The sequence below is a fragment of the Hemiscyllium ocellatum genome, chromosome 33 (genome assembly GCF_020745735.1).
Source record: "Hemiscyllium ocellatum isolate sHemOce1 chromosome 33, sHemOce1.pat.X.cur, whole genome shotgun sequence".
Classification (NCBI taxonomy): domain Eukaryota; kingdom Metazoa; phylum Chordata; class Chondrichthyes; order Orectolobiformes; family Hemiscylliidae; genus Hemiscyllium; species Hemiscyllium ocellatum.
In genome coordinates, this window is record NC_083433.1 from 28346650 (window position 1) to 28370848 (window position 24199).

A 24199-nucleotide genomic window follows, 5' to 3' on the forward strand; every position below is an offset into this window, starting at 1 on the left:
ACACAGTCTGGATCCTATATCATTGATATCCCTTCAATATTACCGATCAATGTAACATTTGTTAGGACCAATAGAGGAGAGGGTCTAATAAAGGAAACAATGACATGAGCAGTCTTTGTGACAACTATCTGTTTAAATTTGTCTTCTAAGGTCAGTTCACCATCTTAGTTTGTCTTGTAAACACTCGAGCAAAATAAATACTCACAATTTCTGCCAGTTTGTTGTCATTATTGGAGTTTATCCTGTGTGTCCCTTAGCAAACTATCCCTATCTGATTGAGTTATTTTTGTTGCCTCTGTCTGTGGAATATTAACTATATTTTTTTATTCTCCTTTTTAATTAAGTTTTGGAGTTTCTCTTTGTTTTCCATGAGGGACGCATCAATAAATTGTTTCAGAAAAAATACTTATTTTTCTCATCTGTCATGCTCTTTCAATGACACGACGAGTTTGTGGCCTTTTCTCTACTGTCAATGTTTCCCTTATTTCTGTATTTATCCCTGGCACGTCATTATGAGTTTGTCTGTTCTTGTTTTTCTAATGCAATATTTTTCTTCCAAAGTTTGAAGTTCTATATTTGGAAATATGAAGTTGCTTGGGCATCCTCCTTTATGTTAACAAGCAGATCTCAGGGCTTAAGAATAGAAACGTTTTCTCAATGCCTGGGCAGGAAAATGAGAACAATATCTGAGAGCGAGTCCAAGATTAGAACTGTACAGCATATGCTCAGGTTTTGTTCTAATAATAACGGGTGACTTCACTTCACAAACTGGAGACTGAGAAACCGTGAGCGTACGACTGCCTTCAGATTCCGTCACTTGAGACAGGGGGTCTCCCCTAAAGTTAGCAGGAGTGTTACAGCCAAGTCAAACAAAACCTCAATTTCAAAACTGAACAGGAAAACTCTGGGCCTAATCTTCACTTTCAGATTCATGATATCCGAAAGGTGTGGAAATGCGCAAATTTCCAGGGGGGATCAAACGCAAACTTCATTTTAATTCGAAAATGGCACCAGTGGTGGAAGAGAAAAGTTGCAAATTTACGACAATACAACTCACGTTTAAAAGGATTTTAAAATTAAAAGCAAGTGTTAAAATTGAGAGGGCAGGAACAAAAAAGCAGGAAAATTTAGCAATGCTTTAAAGGTCATTGAACTCTTCCAACAGTTGAGGCAAAGTTGAGGACAAGTGAGATTAAATGTGGCAGGGAAAAGAATGAACGACTGAGAGTCATAGAGTCATCCCACAAGGAAACAGACCCTTCGGCCCAACCAGTCAATGCTGAACATAATCCCAAACTAAACCATTCCCACCTGCCTGCTCCTGGCCCATACCCCTTCAAACTTATTCTAGCTATCCAAGAGTTTTTTAAATGTTATAATTTATACTGGCTATAATCACAGCTGCAATAAAGGGGAGAAGGTGGTTTTTAGATTAGATTCCCTACAGCGTGGAAACGGGCCCTTCGGCCCAACCAGTCCACACTGACCCTCCGAAGAATAACCCACTCAGACCCAATTCCCTCTGTCTAATGCACCTAACATTAGCACGGCCAAATCACCTGACCTGCACAGCTTTGGATTGTGGGAGGAAACCGGAGCAAATCCACACAAACACGGGGAGAATGTGCAAACTCCACACAGACAGTCGCCCGAGGCTGGGATCGAACCTGGGACCTTGGTGCTGTGAGGCAGCAGTGCTAACCACTGAGCCACCGTGCCACCCACCGTGTTGGCGTAATATCACAAGCTTCGTCATCCAGTGCCCGGGGCTAATGTTCTGGGATTATGGCTTCAAATCTCATTTTGGTAAATGTTTCAATGGATTAAAATCCTTCAGGTCTGAAATAGACAGTTAATTTCAATAACGGTGCTGGTGACATCTTTAACGGATTACTGTAAATACCCACTGCATTCACTAGTTCCCTTTAGAGAAGGCAGTACGTGGTTCTGCTCTAATTTTGTTGATGTGTGTCGCCAACTAGTTGGGCAACAATCCCATGAAGCAATTAAAAAAGCTTCAAGGCACTTTACAAGCAAACTAGTCTTCAAATGTAGTTTCTCTTGTTCCACTTCTATATTCAGACATAGTAACATTTGATTAAACAAATAAAGTTGATGTGTGTATTCTTGCTGATGTCTGATTCGGTGAATGTGAACCTTGGACTCTTGCACTTCTGTAAATAATGCCATGAAAATCTTACATCCACGCGCAGGGTGGGGGAACGGGTGGGTCATAGAATTATACAGCATGGAAACAAATCCTTTGGTCAAACTCAATGTGCCAACCAGATATCTTAAACTGATCTCGTCCCATTTACCAGCATCCGGCCCATATACCTCTGAACTCTTCCTATTCATTTACTCATCCAGATGCCTTTTAAATGCTGTAATTGTACCAGCCTCCACCACTTCCTCTGGCAGCTCATTCCATACACACACCACTCTCTGTGCGAAAAAGTTGACCCTCAGGTCTCTTTTAAGTCTGTCCCCTCTCACCTTAAATCTACTCCCTCTAGTTCTGGACTCCCCTACTCTGGGAAAAAGATCTTGGATATTCACCCTATCTTAAAATTCTTATAGTGTGGAAGCAGGCCATTCAGCCCATCGAGTCCACACTGAACCTCTCAAGAAAATCCCAACTGGACTTCCTGCCTACCCTATCTCTATAACCCTACACTTCCCATGGCTAACCAATCTGGCCTGTACATTTCTGGACACTATGGACAATTTAGCATGGCCAATCCACCTAACCTACACATCTTTGGAAGGAAAGCTGAGTCTCAACCCAAAGGAAACTTGTCAGGGATAATTGCCCGAGGGTAGACTCAAATGTGGGCAATTGTGAGGCAGCAGCGCTAGCCATTAAGCCACCATGCCACCCACTGACAAGCATGAGATGTGAGAAAAGTATCCTTATCAGTGGCATTTAGTGGGATAAGTATTTACCACAAAATAGTGGAAATCAGGGTCTTTCTCCATTTCAGGCATCCCCAGTACCAACCTACAGCACTCATGGGGGCAGTTAAGCAAGGATTGGTGTGAAAGCCCCCTGATGTTGCTCAGACCCTATTATTTAACGAAGGTGTTAACTGGGTACAGGGTAGAATTGGAAATCTGGTGAATTGTGACAAAAAAAGTTGAATGCTTGGAAATACACATCAGCTCTGAATCTACTCCCCTGAGCAGCTTTACACTGTTCTATTGCTGGATGAACTCCTTGTTTATTTAAGCAACACAAATCAGAAACAATAATTCAAACAGCAAATGGCTCTGCAGTAAGATTGAGCAAATCCTCCTGCCTTCATTCCACATCCCAATCCCTTCCATACAGTGGGGAAACCAGCCACTTTCTTTCAGTGACAACTATGGGCTAGAACAATATGTATCTCCTGGGGGAATGTGGATCAGAGGCGTACATACTGAGCTGTGGCTAGACCATGACAGATCTGAGAGCCAAGGAGAACTCAGCAGAGTGGTGAGGCCATTTCACATAGAAGTGCAGGAGCACTGAGAATTGCATGAAGATTGACTGCTAGGTAGGCCCACGGTTACCATGAAACAACTAATGCAGTGGCAGTGAGTGAACCAAGGTCTCAGAGGAGCAGGCGTTTGAGCGTCAATTTGTTGAGGACCATTAACATCGAGCAGACTGGCACTTGCACACTATCCACCAAGCCACCCAACTTAATTCAGCTCCCCAGAGCAGAGAAGATTTCATTCTCACATTGCTCAGCTCTTTTACACTATTCAAAACAAAATGAAAAAAACACACTCCTTTTTTGAACAGAAAGTGTCCTTGCCTACATGCTTCACATCTGAAAGATTAAATATTTAGCTGAGTTTTAAAGACATTGCCTTCCCACAATGAAATCAGCAAAAGTATATCTCAAACTTGGTCGGATCTGAAATAATGGAATAATAATAATAGTAATACCTGTTATGATTTTATAAACCTCTCTAAGGTCACTCCGCAGCCTCCAAACCTCCAGCAAAAACAGCCCCAGCCTGTTGAGTCTCTCCCAATAGCTCCAACTCTCCAACCCTATCAACATCCTTGTAAATCTTCTCTGAATCCTTTCAAGTTTAGCAACATCTTTTCTACGGCAGGAAGACCAGAATTTAATGCAATATTCCAAAAGTGGCCTCACCCAATGTCTTGTATAGCCATAACATAACCTCCCAAACTCCTATACTCAACGCACTGACCAATGAAAGTAAACGTGTCAAACACCTGTCTACCTGGGACTCCACTTTCAAGGAACTGTGCACCTGCACCCCAAGGGCTCTTTACTTGGCAACACTCCCCAGGACCCTGGTATTAATTGTATAACCCCATCCTGGTTTGCTTTTCCAAAATACAACATCTCACATTTAACTAAATTAAACTCCATCTACTACGCCTTGGCTCATTAGCCCATCTGATCAAGGCCCCAATGTATTCTGGGGCCATTTTCTTCACTGTTCCCTCTATCACCAATTTAGGTGTCACCTCATCTTAGTAACCGTACCTCCTATGTTCACTTCCAAATCATTCATCTAAATGATGAAAAGCAGTGGACCCAGCATCGATTCTTATGGCACACCTCTGGTCACAGGCCTCGAGTCCAAACGCAACCTTCAACCACCTCCTTCAGTCTCCTACCTTCATGCCAATTTTGTATCCAATTTGCGAGCTCCCCCTGGATTCCATGTGATCTACCCTTACAAACCAATCTATTATGCAGAACCTTATCGAACGCCTTGCTGAAGTCCATATAGACAACAGCTACTGCTCTGTCTTCATCAATCTTCTTTGTCGCCTCTTCAAAAAGTAAGCTTAATCAAGTTTGTGAGATATGATTTCCCACACACAAAGCTCCCTACTCAGTCTTTGCTTTTCCAAATGTAAGTCCCTCAGAATCCCCTCCAACAACTTATCCACTAATGATGTCAGGCTCACTGGTCTATAGTTCCCTGGCTTTTCCTTACCGTCTTTCTTAACTAATGGTATCACAATAGCCACCCTCCAGTCTTCCGGCACCTCACCTGTAGCTGTCGATGACATAAATATCTCAGCAAGAGGCTTAACAATCTCTTCCCTAGCTTCCCATGAAATTCTGGAATACACCTGATTGGATCCTGGGGATGTATCTACCTTTATACATTTTAAGACCTCCAGCACCACCTCTTCTGTAATATGGACACTTTTCAAGACACTATCTATTTCTCCAAGTTCCCTAGCTTCCATGTTCTTCTCCGCAGTAAATATTGTACGGATGCCAAATATTTGCTTAGTATCTCACCCATCTCTTGTGGTTCCACATACAGATGGTCTGGTTGATCTTTAAGGGGTCCTATTCTATCTCTAGTTACTGTTTTGTCCTTAGTATATTGTAGAATCTCTTTGGATTCTTCTTAACACTTTTTACCAAAGCTATCTCATGTCCACTCTTTGCACTCTTGATTTCCTTCTTAAATATACTCCTACTGCTCTTATACTACTCTAGTGATTCTCTCGATCCTACTGTTTATTCCTGCCATGTGCCTCCTTCTTTTATTGACGAATGCCTCAACATCTCCAGTCATCCAGCATTCCCTACACCGACTAGCCTTGTCCTTCACACCAACAGAAACCTACTGTCTCTGGACTCCTGCTAATTCATTTTTGAAGGCCTTCCACTTTCCAACCACCCCTTTATTTGTGAAGAGCTTCCCCAACAGAGATATCCGAGATCTCAATCATAGAATCTCTACAGTGAGGAAGCAGGCTGTTAGGCCCATTGAACCCACACCCACCCTCTGAAGGGCATCCCCACCCAGACTTTCCCCCCCAAATCTCTGTATTTCCCATGGTTAACCCAGCAACCTGTACACCTCTGGACAATTTAGCATGGCCAGTTCATGTAACCTTACATCTTTGGACTGTGAGAGGAAACTGGAGCACCCGGAGGAAACCCATGCAGACATAGGAGATTGTACAAACTCCACACAGTCACCTGAGAATGGAATTGAACTCGGTACTCTGGTATTGTGAGGCAACAGTACTAACCACGGACCACTGTGCTACCTTAAATCTCCTTACATATTTCCTTCTCATTTCCCACTGACTGCAGTATTGGGGAGCCTATAGTACAATCACAAAAAGGTGATCATCCCTTTCCTATTTCTCAGTCCCACCCATATATCTTCACCGGACGTGTTCCTAGGAATATCCTCCCTAAGTACAGCTGTAATGTTATTCTCAACCAAAAATGCCACTCCTCTTGCCTTCCTTTCTATCCTTTCTATAGCATCTAGTCCCAGGTTTGATTCCAGCCTCGGGTGACTGTCTGTGTGCATGTTCTCCCCGTGTCTGTGTGGGTTTCTTCCGGGTGCTCCAGTTTCCTCCCACAGCCCAAAGATGTGCAAGTCAGGTGAATTGGCCACGCTAAATTGCCCATAGTGTTAGGTGCATTAGTCAGGGGGAAGTGGGTCTGGGTGGGTTAGTCTTCGGAGGGTCAGTCTGGACTGGTTGGGCCGAAGGGCCTGTTTCCACACTGTAGGGAATCTAATCTAAAAATCATTAGGACATATTTGGATTTTATGCAATAGTCAGCCATGAACGTTGGTTGCCAACTATTGCTTAACAACTGAAAAAAAAGACATCATCCCAACGTAACAAAATTAAACTTGTTATGCCATAAGTACATGCTGAAGTGGGAGGGTGCACAATGGAGCTGATTCTGATTAATTTCCTGCCATTGAAAATGTTACGAAGAGTTGGCAAAAAGATGCCAAACGATTTAGCCACAAAGTGCATATTTACAAATATATCATTGGTGAGTCCATGTGGCCTGTTTGAGTTCATCTAACCTATACCCTGGAACATTAAGCTGCCAGTCCTGCCCCTGCCTGAGCCATGTTTCTGTAATTGCTGTGATACCCCAGTCCCATGTTCCCAACCATGCCCTGAGTTCATCTGCCTTCCTGTTAGGCCTCTTGCATTGAAATAAATGCAGTTTAATTTCATAGTCCTACCTGGTTCTCTGTCATGCACGTTGCCTGCCTTGACTTTTCAACTTGCTCCCTTTATCTACTTGTCCTGATTTCTGATGTAAAAGAGAGAGTGCAGCACTCCCTTGGTACTGTACTACAATGTTAGCTGAGATCACACACTGGGTCAGAATTGCACTGGGTCACCCCGAGCAATGATGGGGTTGGCGAGATGCAAATGGGAAGCCCACAATATCTGAACAATTGGAGTTTGTCCTGAAGTCTCTCATCGTGATGTTTCTTCCGAATTTACCATGTGATGAGAACGACAGAGGACGTACCTCTCACTCCAATGAGGCATGACATTTATTTAGGTAGCTCAAATAAAAAATTAACTTGAATTAACACTGCTTCTGGAATATTCTGAACAGTGCAGAGATACAATGGGGACATGTATGGGATTTCCTCAGTTGCAATCTGTTGACATATCCAGAAGGTGTTGAAGGGGTCCAGTGACTATATGCAAGGATGTAAGATAATTAGATTCATAGTGGGCCATTCGGTCCATCAAATCTGCCATTCAAAGAGACCATGGCTAATCTGATAAGCCTCAGTTTCATTTTCCTGCTTTTTCCCCAAAACCCTGAATTCCCTGCAGATTAAAAATCTGTCTGAAACTGCAGATCAAGCACTGAGCCCTCAATGGATACCCCCAGAGGCGGGATGTCATTGACTGAAAAACTGATAAGCAAAGAGAGAATAGAATATGAATGCAAGTTAACAAAACAGACAGTCAAAACTTCTACAGGTATCTAAGAAGGAAGTGTTTGGCTAAAACCAATGTGGATCCATTCAAGGCAGAGCCAGGAGAATTTATAAATGGGAACAGGAATATGACAGATAAGCTGAATGATTTCTATGTGTCTGTTTACACTGAAGGAGACACAAGAAATCTTCCAGAGCCAGAGATGCAAGTGACTCGGGAGAATGAGGAGTTTAAAGAAACTTGCGTTAATGAGACGATTCTGGAGGAATTAATGGGACTGAAATTTCCTGAAGATCGCTTTACCCCGAGTGTTGAAGGAAGTAGCTATTGCGTTTAGTTAATGCATTGGTGTTATCTTCCAAAATCCTACAGATTGGAAAGAGACACGTGTCACCCCATTTGGTATTTGGTTTGCTGGTCAGGTCTCTCAAAGTAATTTCAGGAATACAAGAAGATGGAGCGTGGGAGGCTGAGAGGTGACCTTATAGAGGTTTACAAAATTATGAGGGGCATGGATAGGGTAAATAGATAAAGTTTTTTTCCCTGGGGTGGGGGAGTACAGAACTAGAGGGCATAGGGTGAGAGGGGAAAGATATAAAAGAGACTTAAGGGGCAACTTTTTCACGCAGAGGATGGTATGGGTATGGAATGAGCAGCCAGAAGATATGGTGAAGGCCAGTATAATTGCAACATTTAAGAGGCATCTGGATGGGTATATGAATAGGAAGGGTTTGGAGGGATATGGGCCGGGTGCTGGCAGGTGGGACTAGATTGGGTTGGGATATCTGGTCGGCATGGGGTGGGTTGGACCGAAGGGTCTGTTTCCCTGCTGTACATCTCTATGACTCTATGATCCTATGTATCACATGTACAACATACCGACAGGAATCAAAAGAACCACTCATTTTTGTTTTTTACTGCAAGGCAACAGAATGCCTAGGAATTTGAGTATTATGGAAAGATGCTCACAGTAATGATAGATTACTGGATTGAAGTAAAATATTTCATCAGAAGAGGTAACAACATCCTTGAAAAAAATATTTGCAATTCACAGGATTCCTGACGTTATGATAACTGTCTAAAATTTGCAATTGTAACTTTCTAGAGCGACAGAATCATTGGATTTGTTGAGAGAAGATGACCGAGGGTTCCCTAGGCTACAGTTTAGGGGGAGCGGGGTGTCAGAACTGTGAAGGTGTTACTGAAGAAGAAGAAAGATTTTCAAATATCCTCAGCCCTGCAGAATTAGATTAGCTTCATGTGAGCTACTTGTGTGGAATAAGGTTGCGAGTGTACAACAGGTTCTACACTAATTTGACGGGGGTGGAGTGGGCATAGAGTGGATAAAAACTCGGGACCAATCAGATGTAAGAGGAATACTAGGACAAAGCCAGCAGGTGGAGGAAGTGTGGGCATGATAACGCACATGGGAGGACAGGAAAGCTAAACTGTACCTATTTTAATGCAATGACTGGTATGAACACAAAGAGCATTGATCAGCCCCTGGGAACATGATACAGATGCAATCACTGAGACATGGTCAAAGGAAGGGCTGGATTGGCAGCTCCACATTCCCAGGTCTGATGGGGGTGAGGGGAGGTGTGATATAAAGATGTGGGGACTTGTATTATTGATAAAGGAAACCATCACAACAGTAATGGGGAGGACGCCTTAGACTGAGGCCATCTGGGTACAGCTCAGAAATAAATAACAGGAGGATCACTTTGCTAGGATTATGCCACAGGCCTCCCAACAGTCAGAGGAAAACATACGAGCTGACGTGGAGGCAAATCACACAGAGGTGTGAGAGGGAGAGGGGTACAGTCATAGGGAATTTCAACTTTACTAACATTACCTGGGATCACCTTAGTGTGAAAGGATCAGACGTGGTGGAGTTTTTAAATATGTCGATAGTCTGACTAGAGATGGGACCTTTGCTCAGCCTAATCCTCGGGAATCAAGTGATCAAAAGGTCAGGGAGTGAGCATTTGGAGCGATCGTGACCATATCTCCGTGAGTTTCACCAAACCATGATGGGGACGGAGAGGTTTCGTGCGGAAGCTGAACGTCTAAGTGGGGCAAGGCCAATGCCAATAACAGGATCTGGCAAACGTAGACAGGGAGCAGTGACATGCAGGTAAATCTATGTTCAGAAAGTGGCAGGCTTTTAAAAGTGACATAAGAGAGAGTTCAGGGCCAACGTACTCATCCATGACTGAAAGTCAAGGGCAGCAAGTCCAGGGAACCCTAGAACATCGAACATTCCAGCGCAGTACAGGCCCTTCAGCCTTTGTTGTTGCACCAACCTGTGAAACCAGCCTGAAGCCCATCTAACCGATACTGTTCCATTATGATCAATATGTTTATCTAATGGCCATTTAAATGCCCTTAAAGTTGGCGAGTCTCCTACTGGAGGCAGGGCATTCCGCGCCCCATTTACTCTCTGAGTAAAGAAACTACCTCTGACACCTGTCCAGTATCTATCACCCTGCAATTTAAAGCTATGTCCCCCTTGTGCTAGCCATCACCATCTGAGGAAAAAGGCTCTCACTGTCTATCCAACTAACCCTCTGATCAACTTGTATGTCTCTATTAAGTCACCTTTCAACCTTCTTCTCTCTAACAAAAACAGCCTCAAGTCCCTTGGCCTTTACTTATAATGCCTTCCATACCAGGCAACATCCTGATAAATCTCCTCTGAACCCTTTCCAATGCCTCCAATCCTTCCTACAATGTGGCGACCAGAACTGTACACAATACTCCAAGTGCAGCCGCACCAGAATTTTGTACAGCTGCAGCATGACCTCATGGTTTCGAAAATCAATCCCACTACGAATAAAAGCTAACACACCATATGTCTTCTTAACAACCCTATCAAGCTGGGTGGCAACTTTCAGAGATCTACGTTGATGGGCATTGAGATCTCTCTGCTCATCTACACTACCAAGAATCTTACCATTAGCCTAGTACTCTTTATTCCTGTTGCTCCTTCCAAAGTGAATCACCTCACACTTTTCCGCATTAAACTCCATTTGCCACTGCTCAGCCCAGCTCTGGAGCTTATCCATGTTCCTCTGTAACCTGCAACATCATTCTTCACTATCCACAACTCCACCAACCCTAGCGTCATCCACAAATTTACTAACCCGTCCTCCTAGGCTCTCATCCAGATCATTTATAAAACTGACAAACTGCAGTGGTACCCAAAACAGAGCCTTGCGGTGCACCACTAGTAACTGGACTCCAGGATGAACATTTCCCATCAACCACCACCCTCTGTTTTCTTTTAGCTAGCCAATTTCTGATTCAATTCACTAAATAACCCTCAATCCCATGCCTCTGTATTTTCTACAATGGCCTACCATAGGGAACTTTATCAAACACTTTAGTGAAATCCATATACCCCAAATCAACACTTTACCCTCATCCACCTGTTTGGTCACCTTCTCAAATAACTCAATAAGGGTTTGAGAGACATGACCTATCCTTCACAAAACTGTGTTAGGTATCCCTAATCAAATTATTCCTTTCTAGATGATTATAAATCCTATCTCTTATAATCCTTTCCAACACTTTACCCACAACCGAAGTAAGGCTCACTGGTCTATAATTACTAGCGTTGTCACTACCCTCCTTCTTGAACAAGGGAACAGCATTTGCTATCCTCCAGTCTTCTGGCATTGTTCCTGTAGACAATGACAACATAAAGATCAAAGCCAAAGGCTCAGCAATCTCTTCCCTGGCTTCCCAGAGAATCCTAGGATAAATCCCATCCGGTCCAGGGGAATGATCTATTTTCACACTTTCCAAAATTGCTAACACCTCGTCCTTGTGAACCTCAATCCCATCTCGTCTAGTAGCCTGTGTCTCAGTATTCTCCCTGAAAACATTGTCTTTTTCCTGTGTGAATACTGACAAAAAATATTCATTTAGCACCTCTCCTATCTCTTCGGACTCCATGCAAGACTTTCCACTACTGTCCTTGATAGGCCGTAATCTTACTCTAGTCATTCTTTTATTCCTGACATACCTATAGAAAGCTTTAGGGTTTTCTTTGATCCTACCTGCCACTGATTTCTCAGGTCCCCTCCTGGCTCTTCTAAGCGCTCTCTCTTTAGGTCCTTCCTGTTAACAAGGGATTGAGAATTTGATCAAGAAATCAAAGGAGCTATATGTTAGTACAGACCATTAGAAACTAGGATGTCTTCAGGTGTAGAGGAGTGTTGAGGGATGCTTAAAAAAGAAGTTAGGAAGATATAGAGGGGCTATGAAATACCTTGGGCAGTAAGGAAAAGTCCAAGGCATGTTACAGTACGTTAAGCTTCCTCATTTCCCCTCCCCCCACATTATCCCAGTCCCAAGCCTCCAACTCGGCACTGCCCTCCAGACCCATCCATCACTCCTCCCTCTGACCTATCACCTTCTCTTTCACCTTCATCCGCCTATCGCTTTCCCGGCTACCTTCCCCCCTAAACCCCACCCCAGTCCCATTTATCTCTCAGCCCCAACCCACAAACCCTCATTCTTGATGAAGGGCTTATGGCCTGAAACGTTGATTCTCCTGCTCCTGGGATGCTGCCTGACCTGCTGTGCTTTTCCAGCACCACATTCTCGACTCTGATCTCCAGCGTCTGCAGTCCGCACTTTCTCCTGTAGTATGTCAAGGGCATGAGAATTACCTGGGAAAAGGTAGGGCCTAATAAAGACCAAAGGGGCAATCTTCGCATGGAATCAGAGCTCATTGTTGAGGTCTTCAAAGATTATTTCCCATCGGTAAGCACGAAAGAGAAAACTATTGTAGTTGAAGATTTCAGCAAGGATGCTGAGGTTCTAGAACATGTTAAGGTTAATGAGGTGGAGGTATCAGATTTCTTTGGGCATAATGGTGCTTAAATTCCTAGGTCCTGATGAGGCTGCTATGGGAGACAAGAGAGGAAATTGCTGGTGGAGATACTTAATATCTCACTGACCACAGTGAAGTGTCAGATGACTGGAGGATAATTGATGTAGTTCCTTTGTTCATGAAGGGCAGCAGGGATAGGCCAGGTAATTATAGACCAGTTGGTCTAATGTCAGCAATAGAGAAATTGTTGGAAAAAGTTCTTAGGGATTAATTGATACTTGGAAAAACAGGAATTGTTCAGAAATGTATAGTCAGCACAAACATATTAGAGGGAGATCGTTTCTGGCTAATTTAACTGAGTGTTTTGTAAAGGTGACTAATGATACTGATAGTGCAGTTGATGTGGTCTCCATGGACTTCAGTAAGGCCCCTCCAAAGTCCCACATGGAAGGCTGGCCCCAAAGCTTCGAGCCCATGAGATTCAAATCAAATGAGCAAACTGGATCCAAACTTGGCTTGTAAATAGGAGGCAAAGGGTGGTGGTGGAGGATTATCTTTGCAAACAGTGTTGCTTCTCTTGCTATTTGTATGTAGATTAATGTCTTGAATGTGCAAATAAAGTTATAATTAGTAGGTTTGCAGATAACATGAAGATTGATGGTGTTGTTGATAGTGAGGAGGATGGTCTCAGGCTACAGTCATAGAGTCATAGAGATGTACAGCACGGAAACAGACCCTTCGGCCCAACCTGTCCATACCGACCAGATATCCCAACCCAATCTAGTCCCACCTGCCAGCACCCAGCCCATATCCCTCCAAACCCTTCCTATTCACATACCCATCCAGATCCCTTTTAAACGTTACAATTGTACCAGCCTCCACCAATTCCTGTGGCAACTCATTCCATACACGCTCCACTCTCTGCGTGAAAAAGTTGTCCCTTAGGTCTCTTTTATATCTTGCCCCTCTCACCCTAAACCTATGCCCTCTAGTTCTGGACTCCCCCACCTCAGGGAAAAAACTTTGCCTATTTATCCTATCCATACCCTTCATTATTTTATAAACCTCTATAAGGTCACCCCTCAGCCTCTGACACTCCAGGGAAAACAGCTCTAGCCTAATCAACCTCTTCCTATAGCTCAAATCCTCCAATCTTTTACAAGTTTTACAACATCTTTCCAATATGAAGGATACCAGAATTGCATGCAATATTTCAACAGTAGCCAAACCAATGTCCTGTACAGCCGCAACATGACCGCCCAACTCCTGTACTCAATACTCTGACCAGTAAAGGAAAGTGTACCAAACGCCTTCTTCACTATCCTATCTATCTGCGACTCCACTTTCAAGGAGCTATAAACCTACACTCTTTGTTCAACAACACTCCCTTACCTTAACTATAAATCCTGCTAAGATTTGCTTTCCCAAAATGCAGCATCTCACATTTATCTAAATTAAACTCCATCTGCCACTTCTCAGCCCATTGGCCCATCTGATCAAGATCCCATTGTATTCTGAGGTAACCTTCTTCGCTGTCCACTACACCTCTAATTTTGGTGTCAGCTGCAAACTTACTAACTGTACCTCTTATGCTCGCATCCAAATCATTTATATAAATGATGAAAAGTAGCAGACCCAGCACCAACCCTTGTGGCACTCCACTGGTCACAGGCCTCCAGTCTGAAAAACAACCCTCCACCACCCCCTTCTGTCTTCTACCTTTGAGTCAGTTCTATATCCAAATGGCTAGTTCTCCCTGTATTCCATGAGATCTAACCTTGCTAATCAGTCTCCCATGGGGAACCTTGTCAAACGCCTTACTGAAGTCCACATAGATCACATCTATCGCTCTGCCTTCATCAGTCCTTGCCTTTCCAAATACATGTACATCCTGCCCCTCAGGATTCCCTCCAACAACTTGCCCACCACTGACATCAGGCTCACTGGTCTATAGTTCCCTGGCTTGTCCTTACCACCCCTCTTAAACAGTGGCACCACATTTGCCAACCTCCAGTCTTCTAGCACCTCACCTGTGACTATTGATGATACAAATATCTCGCAAGTGGCCCAGCAATCACTTCCCTAGCTTTCCACAGACTTCTAGGATACACCTGATCACATCCTGGGGATATATCACCTTTTATGTGTTTCAAGACATCCAGCACTCCCTCCTCTGCAATATGGACATTTTTCCAGGTGTCATCATCTATTTCCCTACATTCTATATCTTCCATGTCCTTTTCCACAGTAAATACTGATGCAAAATACTTGTTTAGTATCTCCCCCATCTCCTGCAGCTCCACACAAAGGCTGCCTTGCTGATTGTAATGTTGATCAGCTGATAAATTGGGCAGAGTAGTGGCAGATGAAATTTATTTCTGATAAGTGCGAGGTCACCATTTTTGGGAGGTCTATTAAGAGAATGATTTAAACTAAGAATGGCAGATCTTAGGAGTAATGGGGAACAAAAGGAACTCAGTGTACAAATCCACAGATCCTTGAAGGTTATTGAACATGGCGGGGAAAGACATCTTGTTGCAACTTTATAAAGTATTAGTTAGGCCACAGATGAAATACTGTATACAATTGCAGTCACTACACTATTGGAAGAACGACATTATACTGGAAAGGGTGCAGAGGAGTTTCACTAAGACGTTGCCTTGGATGGAAAGTCTTAATTATAGGAGAGACTGGGTGGGCTGGGTTTGTTTTTTTTTGGAGCAGAGGAGATGGAGGGGGAATCAGACTGAAGTATTTAAAACTACGAGTGGCATTGATACAGTAGATTGTGAGAATCTTCTCCCCATGACAGATATGTGAGCATAGGCTTAAGGTGAGATATATGGGTGACACGGTGGCTCAGAGGTTAGCACTGCTACCTCACAGCACCAGGGACCGGGTTCGATTCCAGCCTCGGGTGACTGTCTGTGTGGAGTTTGCACCTTCTCCCCGTGTCTGCGTGGGTTTCCTCCGGGTGCTCCGGTTTCCTCCCACAGTCTAAAAATGTGCAGTTTACGTAAACTGGCCATGCTAAATTGCCCATAGTGTTCAGGGAAGTGTAGGTTAGGTGCACTAGTCGGGATAAATGTAGTGGAGTGGGTTACCTTTCGGAGGGCCAGTATGGACTTGTTGGGCTGAAGGGCCTGATTCCATATTGTAGAGAACCTAATCTAATCTAAATAGTTGAGAGGAGATCTGAGGAACGAATTTTCACCCAGAAGGTGGTCGGAATATTGAACACATTATCTGAGAGGGTTGTTGAGACACACTATCCCATAACAATATAAGATTATTTACTGTATCATCTCTCCATGACACTGGGGTTCTTTGCTATAAATTCTGTGAGCATGATCTTAACCCCCACAACCACCTGATGAAGGAGCAGCACTCCAAAAACTAGTGCTTCCCAATAAACCTGTTGGACTATAACCTGGTGTTGTGTGGTTTTTAACATCAAGTAAATCTGAGTGAGCCTTTAAAATGCCAAGGCACAGTAGGCTGCAGGTAAATGGGATTAGTATAGGTTGGTGTTGACATAATGGGCCAAACGGCCTGTTCCTATGCTGCACGGCTCTATGACAGATTCCTACCCCTTCCAAATACACTGGTCAAAGATGCAGTGAAAGTGCGAGAAGAAGAGAAAACTTACCAAATTAAACAAATGAACTACTATGATAGTTATGATCAGAACATTATCAGATCTTCAATCAGGAGAAACAGGTTTGATCAGAGATAGATCAGATTTGGAGAAATCACCACACCCAAGAGCTTACATAGCCCAGACAGGACAGGTTAGATTACTTACAGTATGGAAACAGGCCCTTCGGCCCAACAAGTCCACACCGACCCGCCGAAGCATATACTACCCAGACCCATACATTTACCCCTTTCACCTAACACTACGGGCAATTTAGCATGGCCAATTCACTTAACCTGCACATTTTTGGATTGTGGGAGGAAACTGGAGCACCTGGAGATACGGGGAGAATGTGCAAACTCCACACAGAGAGTTGCCTGAGGCGGGAATTGAACCCGGGTCTCTGGCGCTGTGAGACAGCAGTTCTAACCACTGTGCCACCGTACCGCCCATCAATACAGGATACACTAAAATGAAACTGAAGCACTTTCAATGTAGTTGAGCAAAATCAGAGTCAAAGTGAATCACAGAATCCTTACAGTGTGGAAGTAGGCCATTCAGCCCATCAAATCCGCATCAACCTTCTGATGAGCATCTCATCCAGACCTATCCCTGTAACCTGGCATTTCCCATGGCTAATCAACCTAGCCTGCACATCTCTGGTAATGAGCAATTTAGCATGGTCAATCCACCCAGCCTGTACATCTTTGGACTGCGGGAGGAAACCAGAGGGTCCAGAGGAAGACATGGGGAGAACGTACAAACTCCACACAGACAGCCACCCAAGGATGGGAATCGGACCCCGGACCCTCACACTGTGAGCCACCATGCTGCCGGCTGTGCTTGTAATTAGCAGAAATAAGACAATGAAGCAGATAATCCCAAATGACTTCCAAGTTTGAATTCTGATCACGTGCGTTCAAAAGGCCAACCGCAGATTAAAAATGCCTTCTTGCTCCCAATAAGAGGCGATTGAGGCCCAGTCGTCTGGTAAAGGAACCTTGGCACTTTTGGCATAAGGGAAAGTGAGAGACGTGAGGGAGGGAGAAGCCTAGCCAGGAGTAACCGTGACTATGTCCCACGAGGGGTAAATTGATATCACTGGAGGAAATAATATGCACTCGTGGTGTGAGAGTCTAAGAGAAAGTAGCCTGACAAGAAGCTATTTTGAATATTACTGAAACAGTGGGAAATTGCAGATGCCAGAGACTCAGTAAGATCCGGATGCCCTCGTGTGTGAATCACAGAAGGCTTGTATGGCAAGTATTGAGGAAAATGAATCAAACAATATAATTTATTATGAGGGGAATGGAATACAAAGTAGGAAGATCATGCAAAAAGAACCAGAGAACAGTCGATGCTGAAAATCAGAAACAGAAGCAGAAATTGTTGGATAAATCCAGCAGGTCTGGTAGCATCTGTGGAGAAAATGCAGACCTAACATTTTGAGTCATTGTAGAATCCCTACACTGTAGAAACAGGCCCTTCAGCTCAACAAGTCCACACTGATCCTCTGAAGAGTATCCCATCCAAACCCATACATCTCTGAGCTCTATGGGCAATTTAGAATGGCAAATTCACCTCACCTGCACATCTTTGGGCTGTGGGAGGAAACCAGAGCATCCAGAGGAAACCCACACAGACACGGGGAGAATGTACAAACTCCACACAGACAGTTGCCTGAGGCAGGAATCGAACCCGGGTTCTTGGTGCTGTGAGGCAGCAGTGCTAACCACTGAGCCACCGTGCCGCCCAAGACCAGTGACCTTTCATCAGAGCAGCTGCTGCTTTAGTTATACACCTAATCCTCATTATCTGTGAAAGAACGGGGAATGGATCATCCGTGGATTACATCAAAAGGTGGATAGTGTTAGAATAGGAATGACCCAGCTATCCTGACATCCAGTGGAGGAAAACAATCAGGCCTGAGGCTGAACTCATGAGGATGCAGCTACTCGGACCACAGATGTACATACAACAAGGATCAAGTGAATAGGGCCACATCTGGCATGAGACCACGTCTGGAGCATTCTGCACAGGATTGGTCTCTGCACTTAAGGTGTTATGAACTAGACCGGAATCCCCTCAAGGCATTTTAAGAAGGTAGCCTAGGCCCTAACGTTTTATTATTTCAAAGACAGATGTGAAGTGGATGTTCCCGGTGTGGTGCAGCTGGTCAAACCACTCGGCTTTAAGCAAAACAGAATTTATTTAAACACCACGGTTTAAACACGAACAAAAGAAAACAGAATTTACAGTAACTTAACTCCTGGACAGCTTAACCGAATACTCAATACAGTAACTTCACTAATTAACTGTGCCAATATAGTAACATCCCATAAACACACCCCATGGCCAAAAGATACATTCAAACACAGATTCTTACAGGCAGGAGGGAACAACATCCAACGAGCTTTCTGAGAGTCAGTTAGGTAACATTTACTGAAGCCTGCAACCCTGCCAGACTCAAAACATCCTGTGACTGCTACAGCTCAAAAAAACTAGAAAACCAGGACTGGGAAAGCTAGACACCCCCCTTCCACTGCTAAACTGCTTTGGAAAAAACCCAAAAGGCTTCTTAAACCTAGACACTTCGGCACCTCTGCCTTTACAACCTCTTTTTTTAAAAAAAACGCCCAGGACAAAGTAACCTTTTTATAGTAACAAGATCTTCTCAAAGGAAGGATGTCAATGTATCCCAGCCAGTTCAGAGAAAGGTTACTAGACCAATAGCTGGAATTGGTGGGTTGTTTTAAATGGAAAGGTTGAACATGTTAGGCTTGTAATTACTAAGTTTGGAAGGGTCAAAGGTGACTTGATTCAAACATGAGAGATCCTGAGGGATTCAGGAGTGTTGGTGCTGGAAAAGCACAGCAGGTCAGGCAGCATCCGAGGAGCAATGTTTCAGGCATAAGCCCTTCATGATTCCTGATGAAGGGCATCCGCCTGAAACGTTGATTCTCCTGCTCCTCAGATGCTGCCTGACCTGCTGTGCTTTTCCAGCACCACTCTCTCGACTCCAATCTCCAGCGTCTGCAGGCCTCACTTTCTCCTAAGATCCCGAGGGAGCTGAACAGAGTGGATGTGGAGAGGATATTCCCTCTGATTTAAGACTGAGATGAGGAGGAATTTCATCTCATACAGGGTTGTGAGTCTTTCAACCTCACAGAGGTGGGGCAGCTACCTTGTGTATACTTAAGTCTGAGATCGATAGATTCTTGATTAGTAGGACAAACCAAGAGTAACAGGAAAAGGGCAGGAAAGTGGACATTAGGAACAGGATTGAGGGACTGAACAGCCTACTCCATGGTGGTCACTCATAATTTTCTCTCAGAAGGTTACGTTACAGAAAGTTTGGAACCCTCTCCCTTAAAAGGCAGTTACAGTAGATTCTTTGAATATCTTAAAGATGAGAAAGATAGATTCTTAGTGAACAAGTGATGAAAAATAACTTGGGGTAAGGAGGAATGGGAGTTGAAGGTTACAGTCGGATCAGCCAAGATCCTATCAAAGAGCTGAGTATTCTTGGGCAGCCAGATGGTCAATGCTTTCTCCTAACTGTCAGGTCCATGTATAAGGGAATGTTCTCCTAACATTACATATGCTACAATAAAGTTTGTGGTTTTCAGATAGCAATCTTGGAGAATGATCAAAACTACTTTTCACTTGAAAGGCGGAGGTTGAAGGATGTCCTGACAAAAGTTTACAAAATTACAAGAGACAATGATAGAATGGATAGGTGGAGTCTTTCTCCTAGGGTAGAGTGCCAATGACTAGGGGACATAGACTGAAAATAAGAGGGGGTAAGTTGAAAGGAGATATGAAAGGGCAATTTTTTTTACACAGAGAGTGGTAAGTGCCTGAGGAGGTGGTGGAGACAGTAACAATAACAATGTTCAGAGACATCTTGACAGATATATGAATAGGCAGGGATGTGGACTACATAGAGGCAAAGGGTTTTTATTTTAGAAAGGCATTATGTGTTGGCAGAAATTTGGTAGGCCAAGGGGCTTGTTCCTGTGTTCTGTTCTTTGTTCCTTGTACAGTAAACCTAATGATATAAGAAGTTGGGCTGGCAATTGTTTAAGCGCAGCAGGTCAGGCAGCATCCAAGGAACAGGAAATTCGACGTTTCGGGTGTTATGAACTAGACCAGAATCTATGTCCTCTTGCAGGCAATTTGTACCATCCTCATCCTCACTGTTGCACACGTTTAGTATCATCAGCAAGATTTGAAATTTTACTCTGCTTTCCAATATCGAATTCATTTGTATACATCAAAATGACAGTGGTCTCAGCAATATCCCTTGGGAAGGGCACTGTCTCCTCCCCTCTAGAATCCCAAAAGTGTGATAACAGGCCATTTAGCCATCAATTTCACAACCAACTCACTGAAGAGCATCCCACCATATAACCCTGCATTTACCATGGATAACTCACCTAGCCTGCAAACCCTGGACTATTTGCCATAGCTAATTCACCGAAGCATCTGTGGGAGGAAGCCAGAGCAGCTAGAAGAAACCCACACAGACACAGGGAGAATGTTAACTCCACACAGACAGATACCCAAGGCTGGGATTGAACCCAGGTCCCCAGCAATGTGAAGCAGCAGTGCTAACCACTGAGCTAATCTGGAAGATAACCAACTACCACACCTCACTATTCACTGATCTCAAGCCCATCTTTTTATCCAAGCTGACATTGACTTTTGATTCCATAAGCCTCCATTTCTGTTAAACAGTGACAATGTGATATTTTTGTTGAAAACTTTCTTAAAGTCTAAATCGACACCATCCACTGCACTCCCGCTCATCAGTCATCTCCGTTACTTCATCAAAGGTTCGATAAGGTCAGTCAAACTGGGTTCGGCTTTCTGATAAATCCATGCTGGCTGTCCTTAATTTACACAAACCTGTCCAAGTGCCTGTTAAATACCTACCCTAATTATTATTTCTAAAACCTCACTTACCCCGATGTTAAATTGACCGGCCTACCGTTACTGGAATAAGGCTGTCACAATTGCCACTCTCTGATCCTTTAGTACCTTCCCTGCATTTCAGATCTTTGGAAAATCAAGGCGGGCCCTTCCTAACCATCTCACTTCCTCTTCCTTTCGCAGACTGGGATGTAAGCTGTCCAGCCTGCTGACTTATCCATCTAAGTATAATCAACTTTTCCATGATCTCCTGCTATTGATTTTCACTATATTCATTACCTCTTGGATTCTACTGCAATTTGTCAACATCCTCTTCCTTAGTGATCACTGGTACTAGGTGCTAGTAAGTAGGAACAAAGTGTGTGGGCTACGTTTTACCAAAGAAACACACAGTTTTCGCCAAAATTCGTAAGTGTTCACATGCACTTCTATGTGCTCAGTTCATTATGTATGCACCACACCTTCATGGTGCCCCACTCTCATTATCTTGCCCTCACCAGCACCAGAGGTATTTGCTACTGCCTGGACTTTGAGATCTCAACTGCAAATGTGTTGCTGGTCAAAGCACAGCAGGCCAGGCAGCATTTCAGGAATAGAGAATTTGACGTTTCGAGCATAAGCCCTTCATCAGGAATAAGAGAGAGAGAGCCAAGCAGGCTAAGATAAAAGGTAGGGAGGAGGGACTAGGGGGAGGGGCGATGGAGGTGGGATAGGTGGAAGGAGGTCAAGGTGAGGGTGATAGGCCGGAGTGGGGTGGGGGCGGAGAGGTCAGGAAGAGGATTGCAGGTTAGGAGGGCGGTGCTGAGTTGAGGGAACCGACTGAGACAAGGTGGGGGGAGGGGAAATGAGGAAGCTGGAGAAATCTGATCTCCCCAGCTGTGCAGCCGGTCTGAGCTGTCAGTCAGAGGTGACCCTTCAGAGTCCAAGGCATAGCTGACAGAGGCACACTGACCACCAGCTTCACTGTCAGGGACCTGGAGGTTCTGGTGGATGGCCTGGTGTGGAGGAGACCCTTTCCTCAGGACCACCACAGGAGATCATGGCACTAAAACCTGCCAGCTGTTCCAAAGTTGTCACCGGGGTCAAAACACTGCCACGGTCTGGCAGGATGCCCAGCATTACGTCAAGAAGATTAACGTTCTCCACAAGGATAAGTGTAATCATCTCCTTTCTGTTATCTCACATTCACTCTGTCTCTGCTACTGCACCCACCTTCCACTCAGGCCAACAGCCTGCCACTGTTACAGAAACATCTTTCCTCACTCATTCTCACCCAGCCTAACTAAAAGCAAAACTAAAATACAAGCAAAATACTGCAAATGCTGGAAATCTTAAACTTTCCTAAAGATGCCCTGAAGAATCAGTCTTAAACTGTTAACCCTACTTCCCTCTTAGCAGATGTTACCAGACCGGCTAAGTTTCTCCAACATTCTCTGATCCCCACGTTACCAGGCGAGCATGCCCCCTGTACTGCCCAGTCTCTCCGTTGGGGCATCTTACCAACTTTGCCCCACCTACATCACTGCTGTGCCAGCCACTTTCATCTCCCTTTGTGTCATTTCAGGAGAAAAGGGTCAACACTAGGGTGGAGAAAGCGAGCCAGTCTGTGGTGGGCCCAATATCCACCTTCTCAGTCCCTAGCAGCAGAGAACCCTTGCCTTAGAGGGAGAGGATTGTGACCACTCATGTGGTGATGCTGTGAACTCCATCTCTCAGCAACCAATTAAGATGTGTAGTCACACATTGAACTGCTCTCCTGTCATTGCTACTAGCCCCTGTAGAGGAGGATGTTACATTGCAGAACTGCTGGACATCATGAGATGGTGATCTGGACAGAGTATAATGCCACTCTGTCATCGACACCGCATTGTGCTGAAGAAAAACAACTGAAGATCTTCTGTATCTTCTCCACATCAGGAGGGCACCTATAGCTGAACAGCTATATCCTAAGTCAGTTGCAGGTGTGATATGAGGCTGGTGAGAGTATGAAGGCCAACCTCAGTGAACAAGGGGGAGAGGGCAGTCACTGGTGCGCTGAGATATCGGGGTCTGCTGTGCAGGATGGAGGTCCATAGGAGCAGGTAGTAAGCTCCAATCTGAGACTCATTTCTGGAACTCTCACTCTCTAGTTTCTCTTGGGCACATAGGCGAAGGATAAATCAATGCAGCGAGGTCAGGCACTAATGGAACAGTGTAGGTTAGATGGACATCAGGTTATTTTCACAGGTCGGGGCAACATTGAGGGCCGAAGGGCCTGTACTGTGCTGTAATGTTCTGTGTTGCATGAGAGTGGAATACATGCAAATTGGTCTCTTTTCACTCACGAGTGAAATTCACCTCTCATTGTTCCAATGTTGGTCGGAAAATCCGACCATTTTTCCAAAACATCAAGAAATCTCATTTTTCTGATCTTGCCATATATTCCGATCTGAATTTAATGCTCTGCACAATGGTGTGGGGCATGGAAAAACTTAGTCCAATGACCCTGTTAACGTTCAGTGAGTAAGGGAGTGACTGATTCCCTCTCAGTGTTCAGTTTCAGTGGCACAGTGTCCGACACTCAATACTAACAGTGGGACAACCATTAATTACTCATAAATTGGACTTCATCCAATTCTGTTTACTAACTTGCAACAAATTGTGTTCAACTATTTTCCCTGTGTGTGTTAATGCTCATTGGCTATAACACACCAAAATTACAACTCTAATTCTTCTATTTCAAGTCTCACACAGCCTTGCTTATTCCTTTTTCATTAACCAGCAACCTACCCTATAATTTTGCTCTCTGATACGTGTCTGATTTTAATGGTTTCACCATTAAAGACTATTCCTATGGTAATGGCTGCCTGGAATCTACATTTAGGAATTCCCTCCTTCATACCACCTCTCAAAGGAGGCTTTGACTATCCCTTGTCCTATTGCCTACACTTTATATATCTTAGCTTCAATTTTTCTTTAAAAGTACCTGGGTACCTTTTATTGATTAAAAGGTGCTGTATAAATGCAAGTTGTTGTTGCACCAGAGTGACTGACTCTCAGCTGATTATGCTAGTCAGCCCACCATTTT